Genomic DNA, 9,406 nt, shown 5'->3' with positions numbered 1-9,406 from the left:
AAGAAGAGATGAAATACTGCCATTTGCGACAACATGGTTGGACCTCGAGATAATCATGCTAAGCGAAATAAGCCAGACAGAAAAAGTTGAAAATCACATGACATCACTTATATGTGGGATATAAACCTAAAAGCAACAAATGAACAGGACAAACAAACAGAGACTCATGGACATGGACAATGGACTAGTGGTTACCAGAGAGTAGGGGGTGGGGGAAGGTAGACGGGGTAAAGGGGGTCAAATATGTGGTGACAGAAAGAAATCTAACTATGGAAAGTGAACACACAGTGTAAATATATATATGCCTTACTGTTAAAGTGTACGACTGACACTTATTGGATTTTGTTAACCGATGTCACCATAAAAAATAAATAAATAAATAAATAAATAAATGTGATTTTCTTTTGTCGGAAAAAAAAATAAACAAAACCATTTTTGCCATTAAGCAGTATGAACTAGGCAAGTTACTTAATCTTCCTCTGCTTATTTTCTTATCTATAAAATGGGCGAATTAATAAAAGTGTTTATCGCATACATACCATCCATTCCATGGTTTGCTTCCTAGGTGGGCATGAAGAGTCAATAAGTTAATGGATAAAAAGTGCTTTAGAGAGAGCGAGGGCTCATTGCAGGGGCTTGATAAGTATTACCACATTATTATTTATCTAAACAATTTCATTCTTAAAGAACTGAAGAGTGACAGATTTCACTGAATTTCCAGAGAAAATCCTCCTGTGTCTAGAATTAAGACACATGGAAAATAATCCTTTAGATGAGGAAAGAAAATGCTTTGATATCTACCTTGAATAATCAAGTTGCAAACTCTCTTGGCTATAAAAACAGAACAGTCAACATTTAAAAGTACTTATGACCTTACTAGAAAAAGGAAAATGAAAGAATGGAATGATTTTATTGACATTCTTTAAGTCAATAAGCATTATGGAACACAGGGAGCAAGGAAACATAAATGAATAAATAATAATAAACATGATTTCATGCCTTCCAATAATACTCACCTTCTCTCGTTGCTTACCATGTATCCAATTAGTTTTCCAGATTCCTTGACATCCTCATTTATGAAGGATTCATGAAGGACGTCAGGGAGCTTACAAACAAACAAACAAAAAATCCCGAACATTGTTAGAACACAAAGGGGGTCAAATATATCATGGCAGAAGGAAATTCAACTTTGGGCATTTAACACACATGCGATATACATATGATGTACTATTGAACTGTACACCTGAAACCTGTATAATTTTATTAGCCAATGTCACCCCCAAAAAATTAATTAAAAATATATATTTAAAGGAGACAGACATACCCAAGCACCTGAGATGATTTGAGTACTCTTAGTAGAACACGAAAGTCGTTCAGATTTTCCTAACAGCCATGAAGTAGAAAGAGATCCTAGGTTGCACAGTTCTCATGTCTGATGAAAAGAAACATGTAAGTCCCTCTGTTTTGTCAGTCTTTTATTTAAAAGTGTTTGTTACATACTCACCACACACTCCATTTTCCTCCTGCAGGCAAACAGATTTTGGACTCTGAATTCTAGGATGAATTGATCACAGGCTCCATAATTAAAGGCCATTGGGTAGAATCTTCAAACCAGATTTTCCAAATGACATAAATTGTATTCAAATGTTAGCTAGTCTTAACCGCACCGAAACCATTCAACGATGAGCCAAGATAATACATGAATCAATCAAAGTCCCCAGGAGAAAGAGACACAGAGGCGAGAAAGAGCAATTAGGGGGCTCATTTGATAAACTATATAAATGTCTAACCAATGTACTGTATACATGAAACTAAAAAACTAAATTAAAAAAATAATAAAAAATAAAATAAAAATAATGTAAAAATTGAAAAAAAACAGAAAAACAGAACAGGAGATTGGTTCGCAGGCTGTGGAAGAACCTAGAAGCCCAACCAAGAATGATGAAACAGCCCTGGCATTAGCAAAAACAGGAAGTCAGTGTCGCCCTAAGGCTGGACAGACAGAGGAGAAAGTGGTCACTCAGGAGAACTCGGAGTCACAGAAGAATCACAGATGCTCTGGAGCTTTATAGAACTGAAACCAAACTAAAATGATTTTCCTTTGTATCAAGAAGTCCCAAAGTCTCTTACATGTCTCTTTCCTCTTTGTGTTCGTAGGACAGCTACTGCGCCACATGAGCTGAGGCACGATCTCAATCAAGGCAGACAAAAATAGGAAGGATCGAGGTCAAAGCTTGACAGCATCTGTCAAGGGATGGACAACCAACAATAACTATGATGCTTGTTTGGGCTTCGAGTGCCAAGAAGAGAAACAGTGTGATGTGGATAAAGATAAGGGGGTTGATGTCAAGGGGTCATAGGCTCAAATTGCCACCAGGCCTCTGTCCCCACAACTCGAAACCAGACCTTACGAGAATACCTATATCACACGGTCGTCATGAAGACAAAATGAGAACCAAGTGAAAACACACGACAACTTTTTAAGCGTACTGACTCCTTCTCTTCCACAAGGTAGAGCTCGCCTACTTCCAAGTTATAAATTTCAGAGCTAATATATTTTGTAAAGCCCCAAAGAGACCTTTCTGCCTTCAAGTCATGACCCAGAAGGCAAATGTCAAGTTCAAAGTCACCTCGGCTTTGCAACTGAACTTCAGACATTAGAGGAAGCCCAGATTGCAAAACTTGAGACCTCAACAGCCTGATTAAAGATGGAGCGAGAGCCTGCCTTGGCTACTGTATCTCATACGAGATTTTTTTGGAGCCATTGTACTTTTTTTTTTTAATTTTTAAAAGTGAAAGAAGCCTTGCTTCATACCGGCTCAGGCCAAGGGTCTCCTCATAGATTGACTATGAAGACTGAGTTAAGAGAGTCCAAAAATAAGAGTCATCAGTGATGAAGGGACCTCAACTATGGGGAGAAACTGAGCTCAGTGCCTCCAGAAGCCACCCAAACTGAACGAGAAAAGAAAACGAAGTCTCCCCAAACGGCCTCTGTAGGGCAAAGACAGAAATCATAATAGCAAAGAAAAATCTCTGCTTCCACACTCTGACGTTTGCTCATGTGAGGATTAAAAGAAAATATGTGAATCTCCCAAATCTTGATAAAATGTCGTCCTCTCAACTCGCATCACAACTACAGGGAAAAAAAAAATCTCACCTCAAAAAGAAACACGGGACGATTTGCTATTAATTTAGCATTTCTGGGAGTAGACAGTCTATGGTGAAGCTGCCATAGTCTCTCCTTTTTTTATTTTTTATGTTTTGACTGAAACGCAAGCTCCCCTCACTCCAGGGTGGTGTTTATTATTTACTGCTCTTTTGTGAAAGGTTTCTTTTACAACGTAAACTCCCAGACTCCTCCCAGGCCTCTTCGGTCAACCCCTTGCCTTGATCTGACACCATGATCAGAATTCCCGGATGTGATGAACGGCACTGGGCGAGGCAAGCACCTTCCACTTAGTAAAATAATTATGCAGCCTACTCATTATTTTCATTTCTCAATCACTCTTTCTGATTGATTGAGAAAGGGCAAATAGAAACTGTGGATTGTCTTTGAGATTTAAATTCAAGTAGCAGAGCCCCAAATTCAAAGTCACCCTTCAAGCGGAAATGGCAGTGGGCTGATTCTGTCTTGACGTGGGAGGCTGGTTTACATGCATTTGTTTGCACTTTGAGTTTTGGTTATTTTCCACCAACTGGCGAAGAATCAGAATCGAGTGAGGGCCAAGGAAGAGCCCACCTCTGTCTAAGTTATGAGTTTAAGAGCCAATATATATTGTAAATCCCAAAAAAAGAGCTTTGCGCCCTCGCTGCACTGTCCCTCAAAATACAATGTGAAGGATCAGGGGATGGGAAGGAGGAAGAGGATTTTTTTAACTAACTATAGGTGTCCATCCCTTCGTATTTAGCTTACCGGACAAATGCAAAACAGCACCGTTAATGTGTTGTTTTTCTGAGCCTGGACTGCGCATGTGCAAACTGCTTTTCCTTTGTTATCCTTCCTGAGTTTGTTTCACTTGTGATTTCTATCATAAACCGGAACTAGAATTTTTTAGGAAATAAGGAAGACTAATAAAATTCCGAAAGCCATGCAATGTCCTCGGATGTCAGTGACTATGTCAAAACTGTTTTACAAAACCTTTGTAAGAGACGAGATGACGGATTATTATCTTTCCCCTCGTTCAATATTTATTTATTATTTTTATTATTTATTATTATTTATGGCTACAGCACCCGCTCTTCCTAGGTGGTCTCCTATCCAAGTACTAACCAGGCCCGACCCTGCTTAGCTTCTGAAATCAGACATCGGGTGTGTTCAGGGTGGCGTGGCCGTAGACCATGGACTGTGCCTCTACTGGGGCACAAACCCAGGACCTTCTGCATGTAAAGAAGACGCGCTGACCACTACACTATGGAACCACGTCCTCGTTCAATATTTAGTGCTTTTCTGCTTTTAATCAATTGCAGGAGAGGTAACCCCGATTAATTCCCAGAATAACAAAAAAAGATGACTTATAGGTAGTAGGGTAGCGTTAATTTCTGTTTTCTAGCAGAGGATGGGAGACTCTCGTGCCTGGCGCATGGTGAATCAGAGAGAGTAAAGTACAAAAAAAAATTATACGATTAACTCATCAGACATATTCACGGCACTGTCTTGCTCTAGGACAATCTCTTTTATAATTTTAAAAGGCACATGAAAAGTAGAAGCATTGCCCTGGGATTGCCAAAGAGGGTCACAGATAAAATGATGATGCCCCCATCATGTAGGAAGACTACCGCATCCTCCAGGCAGCCCGGATTCAGGGAACGCAAGGTGGAGGAGAGTACGATGCCAGCAGAGGTAGAGGACAGAGGGGCCCTGACACTCGACCGTGTCCATGGCCCCGTGGTTGTGACAGGGTCCAGGGTGGTCCACTCGGAGCTTGCCCTTAAGTCGCTGCTTTTTGAAAGCTCCCCCGGCCCATTTCAGTCACCGTGTTCTCCAAAAGCCTATCCCATAATCTCCATTTGGGTCATTTGAGCCCTTTTTTCAGCTCCAACCTCTCTTTTTCCTACAGGTGTTATGACTTTATGACACTCCTGTGGTCGAATCCTACAGTATAGGCAGCGCATCGTATCACAGCCCGCATTTACCGAGTGCCCGGGGTGCCAAGTCACTCGGCAGGACCGAGGAGAGAACAGAGAGCAAGACCGACATGGTCTGTGCTCACAGGAAGCTTCTAGACCACTGGGGAAAGCAAGCAAACAAACAAAAAGTAAACAAGCGAACAGATCAAATAATTACCAACTAGCTCCGGCTGGTGTAACGTGCGGTGTTCTAACCGATAGCAATAGTAACTAATAATATATGAATGAACACACAATTAACAAACCCATCCTTTTATACAGCCTAGTCAATAAAAACAGCGATCAGATGCCAGAGATCTAACTGATGACTTCATATCAGCGTCACCGAACTGGGTAGCATTTCTAGATTGCGTTATATTCACTGGTGGGTTTCTTGTGTCTTAGCTTTGAGCCATTCTCATCATGGGGGCGGGGAGGAGCTCCAACCGCAACCCCTCCACCGGAATAGCAGTTGGTGTATTATTTGATGGGTTTAACTCTTGCCCCCAATATGTTGCAATGCTCCCGGCTGTAATTCATATTTCCTATGACTTGCTTGTCCACGTCGATTTCACCGTGTTCATTATTCGAATCCAGTACGTTTCGCTTCATATGCCAACAGCGTTTTCCACCCCGTCTCATTTCCAATTGTTTTTCTTTCTTTCTTTTTTTTTTTCCAATATTCTCTATCCATTTTCATCTAGGAATTTCATTTCCATCTCGGAGTCTCTTTGAACTCTACTCTTAACATTTCATTAGCATTTCGTCTCTGCTTTCTGTGAGTTTTCTCATGCGACTCAGGCGTTTTGAGATGACATCTCAAAACTTTTGAAACGACATCTCAAAACTTTTGAAACTCTGAGTTAATAAGTGCTTGCGATGCGTACAGTTCTTCAATTAAGAAAATGAACTCTCAGAAATGCATAAAAATAGTCATGCATTGCAGTAGGTACAAAAGAGGATATTTCTTCAATGTTACCTTAAGTTGAATTTTAGAATACAGTAAATACATGTTCTTATATGCATACAATTTATGTCAATAGTCACTCTCTCTTTGTCTGTCTCTGAGTTAATGTCAACATTTAGAAATTACCACAACTGGTTTCTCCCAATCATTACATGCTTTGCATTTATTGGCTGGACAGTGATTTTCAACTCTGGCTGTACCTAAGACTCATGTAATTTAAAACACAGCCATCATACTCCACGCCAGAGAAATCGAATAAAAATATTTATACGTGGGTCCCAGCAATGGTATTTTATAAAAGTTCCCCAGGTGATCTTGATGTGAAAGCAAAAACAAACAGACAAACAAACAAACAAAACAAAAATCAAAAAAACAAAAACAAAACAAAAACAAAAACAAAAAAAAAGCACCAAAAAACCGCACCCAGCTATGTCTCGGAGACACACTTAGAAGTGTTTTGGATACACAGCATATGAGACGTGCTAGGAAGAAAATAAAAACCATCGTGAGATGCGTATTTATCGTGACTATTTTACTTTATGTATTTTCTGACACTTTAACATCTGGGGCCTTGCTGATCTCGGAGAGACCAAAGCCCATCTCTCCCAGTGATCTCCATTACCCAGCTCTCAGAATCCAGGCCCATCTCCATCCACACTGTGTACCCGAGGACCAGATCTCAGATAACCATAGAAAACCACTGCGCTCCAGAGTCCAGTGAAATTATTCAGACCAACCTAGTCCTAAGCCTTGGTGGCCTGCCTTGTCTACTTTTTTCCCTTTGGTCCTTCTGCCTCCTGACCCATCCTGGTACCTCTCTAGGTGGCCCTGCATGCTGTGGCATGCCTCCTGTTTTCCAGCATCTCTGTGTACAAACTTCTTCCTTCATGAGCATCGTTTTCATGTTTGCGTGTCTTATTGTACCCAATAAAAACAAATCCCGGAAGCCCTTTAAGACAATAGAGAAGGCTTCTCAGAAAAGGTGGTATTTATGCCAACACCTAGAGACCGAAAGGGAGATGGCTTTGAAAAAGAAGGAACAAAACATCCAGAAAGACAGATCCCCACAAGGCAATATCCTGAAAATTAGATGCCACAAGAAACCAGAAATAAAATGACATAATTGTTCTCTCTGTTTTTTGTTTTTTAAGTTGTTAAATCTAGTAAGAAAGATAACTAAACAATGAATTCTGATTTAAGGAGAAAGCGAGGCTAATTTCTTTGATGAGAATCCGTGAACTTCAGAATTTCTTTGGTATGAGTATGCACAGCCTGCTTTAACACAGTCGCGCATTATTATATGACGTCGTTTTGGTATTTCAAACGCATGTTCGTTTTTGCTTACGTTTCTCGTGTATTTTCGCCTCCCTCTCCTTTCTTCGTTGTTGTTACCATGTGTATCCCGTAAATAGCTGACAGTCGAATTTCGTTTTTAATCTAATCCGAGCCTGTTTTGTATAAAAGATGACAATCTGTTTTCAAGTGGAGCTTTATAACCTACGTTCGGTCTTATTTCTGTCAGTGGATGTGGCCCATCTATCACTTGAAAGAGTCTTTATCTTATACCGCCTCAGGCTCTCAAGATAAAATCGTGGGCCATTCCTCCATGTTGGAGCTCACGCCCAGAAGAGAGAAGCTGAGGGGATCGGGTAGAATTAAGATCAGGTAAAGATAATATCTGGAACCAGCGCCTCCCTCTCCGAGGCCATTTATAGGGGTCTTCCTTCTTTCCTCCGCTTCTCTGATTGTCCATCCCTCCCCTGGCCCCGCTCCCACCTGCCAACTGCCTTCCCACGTGCTACCCATCTCTTCCTTCCAGGCTTCCCTCCTCCCCATCGCTCTCACGATGAACCAAACTCGAAAGCAAAACCTCGCCGATGAGTTCACGAGCTGAAGCTTCCTAGGTAGCAGGTCATCGATTAAGGGGACCGTGTCACGTGGTCTAAGATATTTCTCAGTCAAAGGTCTTTGCTGCTGGAAAAATAGGAAGATGGGAGTCTCAAAGATAGGGGGACTCAAAAAACTCTTGAAGCCCTTAGAAAAATCTCATGTTACGTCCTGGCCCCCCATTTCTCTCCCTGGAGATTGCCCCCACAAATGCTTTCTCTGAAACATCAAGCCTGTTCTGGTGGGTGAGGGATCTTCAGCGTTTATTATTCATTTAGCACCTTCACACTTCTTAAGGGACACTGCAGCCACTAGCCTCATCCCAGGGGGCGTCCAGCTCAAGGAAGTATTCGTCCATTAGCACCTGGCCTGTCCCAGTAACTGAACCTCCGAAGTCCTCGGCTTATGATACCTCTCACGGGACGTCACCATGGGCTGCAGGCTCTGGGCTTTATTTACCCAGACTTGAGTTCAAAGCCACACACCTTACCATTTATGATCTCTGGGACCTTGTGCGATTCCTTTAAAGCTACAGGTCTCATACTTTAAAAGAAAGTATATGACCTCTTGTGTTGTTTTGAGATGAAATGAAATAATATCGGCCTCCTGCCTGGCTCCATGCTGACTGTGATCGTTATGACACGATAGTACTCAGTTTTCTATAGCGACCAAACGACTCTGCTATCTAAACAACCTTCACGCCAAGGACATCTAAGGAAATGATTATCTTAATTTTTTAATTATTATTTATGCTTACAGCACCTGGGCTTCTTAGGTGGTCTCCCATCCAAGCACTAACCAGGCCCGACCCTGCTTAGCTTCTGAGATCAGACATCGGGCTTGTTCAGGGTGGCATGGCCGTAGCCCATGGACCGTGGCTCCATTGGGGCACGAACCCAGGACCTTCTGCGTGTAAAGCAGACGTGCTAACCACTACACTGTGGAACCACGTCCTTGATTTTTAAAATGAAGTTTATTCAGTTAAAAACATTTAAAATAGGTATTATGTCACATTGCAGAGTACCACAGAACCAAGAGAATCAGCTAAGACCTTGAAGAATAGCGTTGGGTGCTACAGCCTACTCACTACACAGGCCACTGTTTGAAAACTTATTTTTAAAACTGGGCAAAGTACAAAGGGAAATAGTTCAATGAGTTTTAAGCAGTGTGATCACATGGGAAGTAAATTCAGTATATATGAATTTTCAAGAGACTATCAGGACAAGGCAGAGAGCATTTGAGAGGGAAAAAAACTAGAATTTCTAGGAACTTTCATCTCAAGTCGGTTATATATACACAGAAAGACTAAAGCTGAGAAAGAAGCTCGCTTGGCCTGATGGACTAAGAGGGGGAATGTGGTTGCTAGAGGGCCTGTTGAGATCTGAAACACATAAAGAAGCATTAGAATCAGAGATTGGCCCCCCAAATTGGTAGAGGAGTAGACCT

General features: G+C 41.4%; 2 pseudogenes; both read right to left on the bottom strand.

The window, feature by feature from the left end:
* Window positions 1-4,221: 4,221 nt before the first annotated feature.
* Window positions 4,222-4,337, bottom strand: LOC120587388 (uncharacterized; annotated as a pseudogene).
* A 4,373-nt stretch (window positions 4,338-8,710) lies between these two features.
* On the bottom strand, window positions 8,711-8,826 carry LOC120587389 (uncharacterized; annotated as a pseudogene).
* Window positions 8,827-9,406: the final 580 nt, after the last annotated feature.

The sequence above is a fragment of the Pteropus medius genome, unplaced genomic scaffold (assembly GCF_902729225.1).
Source record: "Pteropus medius unplaced genomic scaffold, Ma_sr-lr_union100, whole genome shotgun sequence".
Classification (NCBI taxonomy): domain Eukaryota; kingdom Metazoa; phylum Chordata; class Mammalia; order Chiroptera; family Pteropodidae; genus Pteropus; species Pteropus medius.
Note: the sequence above shows the minus strand (reverse complement) of the source record. Positions and strands in the feature narration are given on the sequence as shown.